We start from the raw sequence: 12,561 nt of genomic DNA, 5'->3' as shown, positions 1-12,561 counted from the left end.
GGCGTTAACAGTGACTAAAGCATTAACTAAAGCATTTTTTAAAGTATACGTCTTACTACCCACTGGGCAGTTTTGTATGCAGTCAGATTGTAAGACACGATGAGAGACCTAAACCTTCAGTATTTCTTGGCAGAACACGTGTGAATGGTTCCGTGCACAGAGGAAGTGGGAACCAGTCTGTTCAATGTGTCAGAGGAGAGTATATCTAATCACTTTTAATGGAGCATTGTGCATGGTGAGAATAATGATATTTGCTTGTGTTCTCACAATTTTATTTATTTATTTTTGATTAGTTCATTTTTAACTCCTTAAATATACTTCAAATTATCTTATTCCAGGAGCATGTCCAGGTAGAATATCAGGTATGTCACCAACATTCTGTGTTTGCGGAGCACTCCTCAACGTGACATTAGGTTGTCTAAGCCCTACATCTCACTTTCATTCCCTGGCAGAATCCTGTTAAATGACCTCTTTCTTTGACAAATACTTCTATGAATTTTGGAGACTGTTTTTGCTAATCATAGAAATGCTGATAACAGTGCTTGACTTCAAATGAAAGAGTAATTCCAACAAAATTAACAGAATTACTCAGGAAATTAATCTGATGTATAGTGAGCTATCCCCACTTACAGAATCAGAGCCTGAATTTCTGTAGGATTCAGAAGATCACTGTGGTGCACTTATGAAGGCAGTGAAACAATTTTTTAGATCCTTTGAAACGCATACACAACAAACGCCATTGCCTAAAGGACATTTGCGACTCGGTTTGGTAATGTTTCCTTCTTTGGATCTACATTTATAATGAACTGCTTTTTGGTATTTCAAGGCCACTAAATCACAGGTGGATAGAAAAGATAATACTTATAAGAGAATTGTTATTTTCTCTGGATACCTACATGCCATTAAGTTTCCTGATAATTCCAGCTGTTTCTTGTGTCCCAGGGTGGAGGTGTCTTACTGTTTGATGCATGAGAATGCAGTTCAGTGGTCATACTAGTTTCTTGTAATTTTTTTGCCTTTTCATCTCTTGACATTTGCTTACGTTAATTTTTGTGACCTTTGTGCTTTTGTCACTAAAGAGAAAAAAAAAATCAAGTTTGCCACGAGACTGGAGGAAACAATTACAAACACATTATTTATTTGATATATATTTGCTTTTACTGCGATCTTAGAGTTAGAATGAAGGAAAATGGCTTACACAGAGGGGACTTTCAGCTCGAACACATACAGAAATAACTGCAAATGAGGGCTGTGACTTAAAGAGCAACATAATTTTTAGTGATCTTACAACACAGATGTCTGGAACCTAACATGTCTGGTATTGGCTAGGGCAGGTTGGACCATTGCTGTGATTCATCCTGGCAATTCTCAGATGATTTTGTACATTGAATGGGGATTCCCAGTGAACAAGGGTAATTCTAAAAGAGTGCTTGTAAGTGAATTTCTGCATTTCAGAATATTTCTGACCTCAGCCCATTTGTAAAGTCCATAAGGACTTTATCATCCTAAATGTGTGTCTGCCGATGTACTCACTCTGCTCCCCATTCATGTTCCCTCTGCCCCCAATCTGTGGGGATTCTGCACTGTGCACAGTGTGAGGGAGTGATGTCTTCCTATTAGTGCAGTAGGAAGACAAAGACTAAATTCTAGAAGCAATTACTTCTGACTCTCTCATTACACAAATCGCTGCTCTTTTCCTAGCATCCTCATATCCTAACATCATTTTGTTTCTTCTGAACTTCCTTTTCTCCATTCCTTTACTGCAGGAATTACTCCTTCATATTATGCTCGCTCTCACTTTTACTTCTACCTCACAGATCGGAGCATATCACTCTCAGCTCATTCCCCCCTTTTAGTTATCTCCATCATCAGCATTCACTTTCATAGACATTCATCTAGCTCCCCAGCTTCTATATATTTCTCCAACCTTTTTTGTAATCATTGCTTTACATCTATCCACAACTTGTTTCCTTCTCTTTCTTGAGTGACAATGCCCATCTTCTACGGCATTTATCTTTCAACTGTCACATACACTCACACATAAAGTAAGAAAAAAAAAATCCACTTTCAAGTGTTCTGCAGTTCTCTTAATATGGACTCTTATTTCACAGACCATGCCTTATTTTTGGTGATGGGGGGAGTTGATCTTATCATGTCACTAACATCCTTATTTCAAAATATACATGTTTTATTTAATGTTGAGAAACATTTTGAAAACTTTAATCTCTCCTCCAGCTCCTACTCTTATTCTAGATAATCCCTACGTCTGCACATCTGTCCAACATGTCAAAGCTTTGTGTTCTTTTATGTTATATATTGTTTTTCTTTCAAACTTTTCAGAATCTTCACCTTGGGATGTGGAGAACTACTCTGTCGTCCTTGGTATCCTCATGTTAACTTTTACATCCTCTCTTTTTGTAGAGCAATTTTTCAATCCTTTCACCTTCTCCTTTCTCTCTTATTTCCATGCTTTCCTCTCAGTGTAGGATACCATCCCATTAATCCTGAGCCTTGGCTCAGTTCTTAGTGCCCACTCCTTTGTCTTTGTTCTTTTGCTGCTGTGCAGTTTTGAAAGAAATCCAGTTCTTCCTTCAGTACAATTTGTTCCATCCTCCATCAGCTTTTTCATCTTTCAGGCCAAGGAATAATTCTTCCCTACTGGGTTTCATGTCCAGAGATACCACTTCAATGCAATCTTTTATTTCTTACTTTACTATTGTTCTCCTTATCTCCACCCTTGATTTTTTTTTCTTCCTTTTATTGCCAACCTCTCTCTTTTTATCAGAAACAAAATTGATGAAATCCTGTATGATCTTACCCCTTTAGAGTCCTTGAATTATTTCCTACTCTTTCCCATCAACATTTCAGTGACTGTGAAAGACTGTCAAGCTGGCTCTGGAGATTGGGCATCTGAAGAATTGGCTTCTAAAGAATTTTTGAGATTCAACAGTCATGTGTGGATGCTACAGAAGATACATGGAGAAGAGAAACAGAAAGAAATCAAAATAGCGTTGTTTAAAACAGCCTCTGTAAATACCATTCTGGCACTTCTAAGGAGATGGAGCTTGGTTTTGGTTCAAGAAGGCTAAGTGAGCTAGGACATCAGTTCTAAAAGCTAGGATAGATAAAGAAAATGTCTTAGAAGCAAACTAAAGTAAATTGCATTGCAAGACTGAATCTGAGAAGCAGGTGAACACCCAGTTGTGTGCTACAATCCTAGTCTATTGATAAACCATACTGAAGAATTTGATGATCAGGAGTGCACTGAAGCATGCCAGAATACACTGTGTTTCCTGCTTTTTCTGGGTGTCTCCTTTTCCTTCAAAAACCCCTCTGTCTCATCCTGATGTGAAGCTGAAACACCTGTAGAGCAACTCTGTATGTGGAAGCTCTCAGGATAGACATAGCTAATAAACTGGTGAACAGGATGTTTGTCCTGTGAAGGTACTCCAGGCACTCGTTGCAACTCAGCCTTTGTTTCAAGTCAACTATTCAGATTGGAGATGAAAATTTATTAATGATGTTTCAGTTTACAGCAGTTCTGAAGAAAAGCATCAGGTTCCTCAGTTCATTTTGAGAAGTCTTTAACTTTCATTCCTCTAGAGTATGGGTAGGTATGGTTTGCCTCTGCTGGGAATGGAAGAACAATTATATTTGTTGTGTCCTTGACTTTCAAGGGATTTTTATTTAGGATAAAATATTTTGCCTAAGTTACTGATGTTAAAGACACTATTCTTTTCTTTCTTTCTTTCTTTCTTTCTTTCTTTCCTTTCTCCCCTCCCCCAAACAAACACTTGGGTATCTAAAAGCACGACAGACAGGTTTAACCTATTTAGCTAAAGGAAAAAGAAGTAGATTATGGGACCAAGCTTATGGGACCAGTGGTTGCAGGGTTTGTGCCTCCACCTGGGTCAGTGCCAGCAAGGTTTGGTGGAGGCTATGGTCAGGGAGTTTCAGATGCACAACTAAACTGTCCTTTGAGGCTGGGCAAAGATGGAGATTAGATCAAGAACTTATCTTTGCGATGGGTGACCTTAGTGACTAATGAGGGATGTTTTACAATAGGCCAGCAGAATTAATACCAGAAACAAATAAGATACATTTGAGGGAACGGGGGATGAGAGTTACTAAAAAACATTAACCTGTCTTTCAAATCATCTTGGCTCAGTGGAGTTCCTCACTAAACACTTACAGAACAAGCTTGACATGACCTCAAACCCACTCACAGTTACCTTTGTAAACTTTTAGAAAGCAGTTGGTACTTGAAAATCTGCAGGACAGTGAGTACTTCATGAAGAGAGGAAAAAAGACTCTGGGACTCTTCTTATCACAAAATACTGAAACAAGTACTGAAATAATTTATAAACACCTGGAAGAAAACAGGAGATAATCTATGGCCTGTATAGATTCATTAAGAACAAATTGTGTCAAGTAGCTTCACTCACAAAGACGAACATGGCTTTGTGCTCAGAAAGGTGTTTGATATTACATCCTGGCATAAGTAATGCTTTTGACACTTTCTCACATGATATTGTCACAAGCAAATTGGAGAAAAATGGTCTAGATTAAACTGTTATAGAGTGGGTACAAAGGTGGATGGAAAACTGTTCTCACAGATTATTAATTAGTCATTCATCACCAGAAGAGAAGGCTATATTGAGCAGGGTTTTAGTAGCCTATTTGCTATTTTTATTAGTGTCTATGAGGAAAGAATAGAGAATATGACTCTTAAACTTGCAGATGACACCAAGTACACTAGAAGCATACTTCATTCAAAGTGCTCCTGACAAACTTGAGAAACAACCTGGAAAAGAAGGGTGAAATGCAGAAAAGACAAATGCAAGGTTACGTCCTGAAACTAAACTTTCTGGTGTTTTCATTATATACTTAGCATTTAGTGTGTATGTATTTATCAACCAGAGTAATACTTTCAATGTTGGGCATCACATGCCATGAAGAACACAGAACAATTGGAGAAAATCCAGAAATGAGCAGCAAGTGGTCCACATCTTAAAGCATGTCACGTATGATGAATACTTGAATGACCTGGGGTTATTTAATCAACAGAAGAGAAGACAGAGGTATCAGTTGGTAACAGTCTTGAAAAATGTAAGAAACTAACAGAAAGAAGAAAGAAATAATCTCTTCTCTATATCGTTGACACACAAGACGAGAAGTAACAGACTTTGAAGTCAAAGAGACTGGGGTAAACTATTAAAAGTTAAAAAGAACAACAACAAAACAACCACAAACACACAAAACAGATGTCTTCCAGGAAGGCATGAACCTTATAGCTTTGAGGCAAAAGCCTTATGGAAAGACGTCACCAAAGATTTTTAAAAACAGCTGTTAGAAATGGTATAAGTATAATGCTACAGCCTTTAAGGCAGGTGAATGGACTCTCTTTAAGTCCATTTCTCTCCTAGTTTCTGTAATACAGCTTTTTACAGAGAAATCAGAAGGTACTGCTTAGAGAAGTATAAGGTTTGAATTTAAGAACTGTCTTTTGTGCTTCCTGAGAATGCCTCTTCAGGTAGGAACAATCATGTTTCTATTTTGCTCTAGGTAGGGACAGTTATGCCAGTACTTAGTTTTGTACCTATACAAAACCATAGTTTACATGTACCTGTAAAACCACAGTCTGGCACAGCTCTATCCATTCTGATTCACAATTCGCATTTTCAGGGAGGGTGCTGACTGCACTAATAAACCATAAAGGCCCTTGCCAGTCTCACCTGCAGGCTCCATCTACACCCACGCATCAAGGACCTCTAAGGTCAGCCCGAGCCCTTCACGCCTTCCTGAGCCATGGTGGAGAACTGCCTTGGCCCTGCCTGTCTATACAGCCCTTTGATCGAGCCTTCAGTCTGTGGACTGGCTCCCCGGCTTGGCTCAGGCACAGCCTCACCACCAGGGACTTGCCCAGCAATTGCAGGACCTGATCCTGGCCACAACCTGCGATTGACTCACTGGGTTGAATCCAGACCTGCCTTGTTGCCACAGTGCTGCCATATGGTCTGGCTTCTTGGGAGGACATGGGCACTGCTTGTGAGTCTGTCCTGCTCCCTTGCTCAGGTGCCTGGACATTGACTGGGGATCTCCCTGCAACTCCTGACTCCTGTCCCTTAGGTGGGCACCCTGCTTCTGCTGCTCCCAGGGAGCATGGTGTCTGGCTGTGCAGGGCCTCACCTCCACAGACCCTCCTGAGGCACTGCCCAAGTGTGGGCACTGATCTCCCCACAGTCCCCTCTACTCAACCGCAGTGACACAGGTCCACTTTCCCCATCATACCCACCCTGTGCTCACTGCCCATTTGTGGCTGCACCTGCCCATCCCACATCTCTCATGTCATGTGCCTTTCTCAGTTACTATCCCTGGGCTTGGTATATGTCTCCTGAAATTCCTCCATCTTCCCACAGCACTTAAATCGCTCTACAGCAGATCCCTGCTGAACCCAGACCTCTGCAAGATGTAAAGACTTTGCTGGGAGGGGAGGCTCCTGCTTAGCCCTGCCTACAACTTGGGCTCCTCCAGTTGCTCCAGGGCCCAGAAGCTCACACCAGCCCTGGGGTCATGAGCCCCAGCAAGGTCGCAGCAGGGCCAGGATCCAGTTCTCCACTTCCCCGGGGAAATGCCTGGTGTCCAGGGCAGAAGATACCTGAGTGTCCCTGGCTGCAGTGGAGATCTGAGACCTGGCTGTTACAGAGAGCCCTTGGCCTTAGGTCAGCATCTCCATGCTGCCTGTTTGCTAACACCTATCTAGAAACAAACACGAATGATGGAAAGGTTGTTCTGTGATCTTTAACAAGCTGTGAAGGCTGTGATTATTTCATAGCTCAAATAAGTATTGTGGATGGCTGTCAGAAAAATAATTTCTGTTCAGATAAGCAGTGCACAGATATAATTCGGATTTACCTATTAAAGTACAGACCTCTTTAAGTACTATTTTTATATGTCTTTCATAATGCAGTCTTGACCTCTTATGTATGTCATACCTATTTTCAGGGTCCTGAAGTATTTTGCAGAATGAAAGGGGCAAAAAGGGTCAGGTAGGATAATCTGCATAAAAACATTATCAGGGAAGATGTATTTTGATTATAAATTTCCCTATCATGTTAGGCATTTTAAAAATGCTTTTTTTTTTCTACAAATGACATCAGCTTGGAAATAACCTACAACTTCTCTGGATATAAGAGATCAGCACACACTCCCGATAGTAGTATTAATCAGACTTTTCACTTCTGTTATGCATACCTCTGGTAGTACATACAAAGTGAAAAACTATTTGAGCTATGATAAAAAAAATAGGTTATATATGATGAAGTGTATTAAATTATAATTTAAAGTAGCATGCATTAAATTCCTGAGGGAAAACAAAAGCTGCAAACCACACATTCAGCAATGGAGTTATATTGTAATTTCAGTGTAGTCATTTCTTTCTTTAACTTGGAAGTATATGCATAGTGTTTTTAATCCTTAAATCTTCTTTGTGCTGAAAGTAAAGTAATGAACACTAACATCTATTAAAAATGTAATGTTTATACGGTATTTCTTTTTTGAAAAAGTCTTGGAGAAAGTGAGAACAGGAATTCTAAAAAAAAAAAAAAAACCAACACCATAGTTATACCCAGTTGTTCCCTTCCCCCTCCAGTCCTGGAAACTATTACTCGAGTTGTTTTCTTCTTCTTTATAGTTTTTGTTTGCACTTTCAGTCTCCTGACTGGAAAAGAAACTGAATACTCACATGAACTGAAGAAAGAAAATTAAAAAGGAGGGTTAATATTTCTACTTCAGAGAATGAGGAAATAACAGAAAAGGTAGGGAAAAATCATGTCTTTAAGGGATTTCCAAACAGAGTTATATCAATCTTTATCAAGGAAGAAACTGGGAATATTTCAATTTTTAGGAACATTTTAGTGCCAAACTGCTCGTTACTCTTTGTATATTGAGTTTTTGATCATCTTGGAATACCTAAAAGTGCAGAATTAAAACATCTGCCACTTGCCAGAGCCCTGCCTCCAGAAAAATCTGACATTTGGTGTCAAACTGTTCATTTACAATCCACTTACAATAATAAGTGGCAGACATTTTTTGATACTGGAGAAAGAATAAAATTATAAAATGCCATGTAACCATGCAATACAGTAGTAGAAGTGATGTTTGAGGAGATCATAGTGATCACTGAGGAACAGCAACAGATGAATGAAAAGGTTCTTGCAATGAGGAAACATGTAATTTTTTTTTTTTTTTTTTACCAAGTGTGGGTGCCTAACAGAGATGGCTGGTTGCTCTGCATAAGAATTATTTTACAGAATTTGTTAACGTGGACTTTTTCTATAACTAATAGAGAAAGATAGGTCCTGTTAGTTGTTGATTCAACTTTACTTTCTTATTGACCTTTTTAAAGATGGAATTAATTGGTACTTTCTGGCTATGGCTTTCTATACTGGCTGTAGAAGTCATCTAGATGACTTAGTGTAGGAATATAGGCTTTCTTGGCCCTAGATTTTTTATTTTTTATTTTTTTTCCCCAATAGGGCTAATGGACAAACATATTCTGAATTCCTTTCTGCGGGAGACAAGTTTAGGTTTGCGGTCCAAGTTGTTCCCCAACTACTGCAGATTTGCTGTCTACAAATGCTCAGTGGGATTTGGGCAGCTATCCCTGAGCAAATTTTTAATCTGCATTGCTCCCCTCTTTTTCTAAGAGAATGGAGAAGAAATTTGGTTCTGTTGGTCATTCCACATGACAACTTGAATAAGACGGCAGGCAATGCTGGAGTATTCTCTCTTGCAACAGTGGATAGGGATATCACACAAATTGTAGCCATGCTTCTTCAATATAGTTTGCTGAACGAGGTACAGCAAGGTCTCTTGCATCTGCAAAATGAACTCTCTAAGCTTCCACTGGGGGTTTACCTTGCATCACATAGGACACGGTGGGGGCAATAGCATCCAGATCTGGTAGCTACACATTCAACTAGTTGTTAGCTTTGGACTAAAATATAAGGCTATCACTACTGAATGTCAGAAAAGTTTACAATTGACAGTGAAAGATTCTGGCTTCTGTCAACGCTTTTTATACCTGTCTCACTGAAATCAAAGCTCTTCCAGCCATCTCTGCAAAGTCTATCTCAAGTTATTTCCCTTTCATTCAGTACAGTGCATCTTCAGTGTCTTCCTTCCTTGATTTTCGAGAAAACTCACCAGCCTTTGCTGATTTCCTTTGTTTTCCCGTCCTGAAACCCCTAGTGTTTTCCCTTTATATATATTACTAGCAATTGTGAAATACATTTAGCTAAATTTCTTTTAAAACTTTCTGAGCATAAAGGTCCTTTGCATAACTGCATGCATTCACCACTGTGCTACATACACCAGAGAAAAATGATTCTGTGGGGCTCTAATTAAAGTTTTTGAAAGAGAAGGAAGTCTTGTTCTGAAGTATCAACCACAGGTCAGTAAAAGGATTGTGCACAGAACAATTTCCAAAAACCAGAAGCTCCTTCTTTCTTGGTTGTGCAGGATCAATTTCCAGTCCCTCTTAGGATGCTTCTTTTCATATGTTGTGATTTATCTTCTTCCTCCTCATGTCTGGGACTTTCACAGTACTTTTTTCTTTCCAGGCCTAGCCTTCCTCTTTACCAACTGGCTATCAAAATAGAATTCCCTCATTAAGGCAATTCTCCTTTGAAAGTCACTGTTACGTTCTTTCCTCATAAGTTTTAAAAGGATTTTATTTTAAATGGATTTTTAAATGGATTTAAATGGATTTTATCAATTTAAATTGATGAATTTTCTAACTAAGCAATCCCTCAAGCAGAAAAATAATACTTATCCACAATTTAATAATGGACCTCCATCTTAGCAAAAGTACCTTTCATGTTGACAGTTTTGTTCAACATAAGTGATTACCTATTATGAAAAAAAAAAGCCTCACATTTTTAATCATAAAACCTTGATTTAGTTTCATATAATTTTGCCAGTCTATGATCAGTAGAACCAAAATTTCAGGCAAGTTCCCTACAAAAGTGTTTTAAAAATTATTTTTTGCTAATAAGTGGCCATGAAGATGCACCAATTTTATTCAAGCACAAGATTTAGCAGCTTAACCTCTGATACTTTGGTCTGAAAGTTTTTATTTGGATTATAGGTCTAGATTAACTTTGGAGTGAGATGAATATTTCTGGTTAGTCTGCAACTGTTCTTTTTAACGTTCGGTTATCAGTGTAGGAAGGATTTCCCCTGTAGTAATTAGTAATTTGAAAAAAGAAAAAAGGTGGCTGAACCACAGAAGCAACCTTTTTAATAAAATTTCATTATAAATGTTAAACAGTCTGTACAACAAGTGAGTAAGGGCTTAATCATAAGTAAAGTATCACTAAAAGGCAGCTTGGTTAGCTGGATTGAAGTCAATCTGCCATAGACAAGCATACCACAAATAGTTCTGATATATGAAAGACTATTTTTGAACTTGGCAGTCTTTTGCGTTTTTCATAAGCTGATGGAAATTCAGTTTCTAAAAAATCAACTTCTAATGTTATTAATGCACAGAAGTTCCCTTTACCACAAAGCTATAGGCTTTCTTGTTACTCAACATAGGCGCAGACATATAAATAAAAATTTGTACTTGTAGCTTATCTAGTGCAATTATCTGTGGATCTCGCAGTGATTGTTTTTATCTGTTTAAATGCACATTAACAGCACAAAAGTAAAGCCATACACTTTGATACTTTTCATAGCTCTTATCAGTGGGTTAGACTACAGACATCAATCAGGCAATAAACAACCTTGCACAACAAGAAATACTAAATCAAATGAAGTGATGTATTTGGAACTCTCATGGTTAACAAATGTCACTGATAAGCTATAATTATCACTTTGTCCCATTCAAGAGCTGAACTAAAAAACAAATTCCAGTTTGATTGCAACATAGCAGTATAAATGTATTCACTATTGAAAAGCAGTAGTTTTTTTTTCTGTATTTTTTGATTCACTCAATGACTAGATCAAATAGGATCACCTAAAATTTAAATACTAAAAATACTGAACGTTTCTCCTGCAAAATTGTCTTTCAAGCTTAAGAAATACCAAAATTATTATTATTACTTTTTTTGTGAAGTTCAAACTTACCTTTGAACAAGGTCCTTGTGTATGTTTTCATTGAGGTATTTGGCTTGTTTTCAATTGTTCCCAATTGATACTTACTCAATGAGAAGCTATTTATTATATTAATATCATCACGTGGATCAATACAATGTTTACTCTAATTGTCTGTCCTTGAAGACAGAATACTAACTCATATAACATTGATTATTCCACAGTAATCAATTTATTTATTTAATACTGCAAATTTAGAGGTACAACAAATATTGGTTTCTTTTTACAGAGGAAAAACTAAGGCACAGAATAACTTAGATGTAAAATACCTATCAGTCTTAGATACCCACTTCAGGTTATCTGGAACTTAATTTTTATCAGAACACTTACTATTAGCAATTTTCAGACTGAACTTATAGCATTTACCAACTTCAGTTTCCTCTGCAAATTCTCAACTTTGACCCCTAAAGCAGAATTTCAAACCAACCATTTAATGAGAAACTCATAATCAGTAGTCACCTGAGAAAATATTTTAAAAGCTTTTCTGCTTAGCTGATGAGAGTCTCTGTAAGAGGGGCAGGGACAAAGTGTAATTTGGTGGGATAGATTTCACCTGTCTTACTCAAAAGAACATCTTGTCTCCTGTTTCAGTTTACACCTCCCAGTGTCAGTGATAAATGAAACAAAGGTGTTATGAACAAGTGTTTCTTTCAGTACAAATCACTGAATTTATCCCAGGGACAATTCATACTATACACTGAGAATGGTAGAAGTTCTTATAGCATGTGGTGATATAATTAAGACTATTACAATGCTCAAGCAGGACTGTGGAATTAAGGTGGCCGATACCACTTTAATCGTCACATTACTTAATTTTAGTGTGATTAATTTTACAGTAGTCATTTAAAAATATACATTTATGCATAATCTTCAAGGTCTTAAAACACCAGACAAAGAGAGAGGAAAAAAAGGAAATTAGGCCCTATAGCAATACATAATTATCAGCAGGGTTGCTATCTTTAAATCAATAACTCATAGTTCTGGCATTTGAGATAAAAGGAACTGATAATGAACTCTTAGGAACTCATTCTCTGTGTGGACTGGCACTGAAGTGGAATTAAAACTTCTATTTTACTGTAGGGTTTCACATGTGTTCTCTAATGTCAGAGAAACCTGGTCATGGAAATTTGATTCCCTGATAGGGAACCTATTCTGTTTTAATATGTTATTTATTTTGGATTTTTTTTCCAATTACCAGTGTTAGAAAGTGTTTACTATTTCTTTCTGTTTTCTTTTGCCTTGTTCTTAGGTGCTAGTTCTCTGAGGCAGAGACAGTCTGTCTTGTGTAGATAATTCTCAGCTCCATGGGATTCTGGTTTTGGTACATCCTGGTGCATGGGTGTAATTCTGGTACTCGCTGTTGCAATATGGAAAGCACATATACCCACACTTCATTCTGATAAT

The 12,561-nt window shown here is 37.8% G+C and overlaps 1 long non-coding RNA gene across 1 annotated transcript; it reads right to left on the bottom strand.

The window, feature by feature from the left end:
* Nucleotides 1–543: 543 nt before the first annotated feature.
* LOC310901657 lies at nucleotides 544–11,578 on the bottom strand. The gene is made up of 3 exons (XR_014585980.1): nucleotides 11,131–11,578; nucleotides 4,233–4,369; nucleotides 544–3,630 (listed from the first exon to the last, which is right to left on the bottom strand). It is a non-coding gene; the product is annotated as an uncharacterized lncRNA (long non-coding RNA).
* Nucleotides 11,579–12,561: the final 983 nt, after the last annotated feature.

This window comes from Anser anser (assembly GCF_964211835.1).
Source record: "Anser anser genome assembly, chromosome: 1".
Lineage (NCBI taxonomy): Eukaryota > Metazoa > Chordata > Aves > Anseriformes > Anatidae > Anser > Anser anser.
This window is presented reverse-complemented; position numbering and strand designations above follow the sequence as displayed.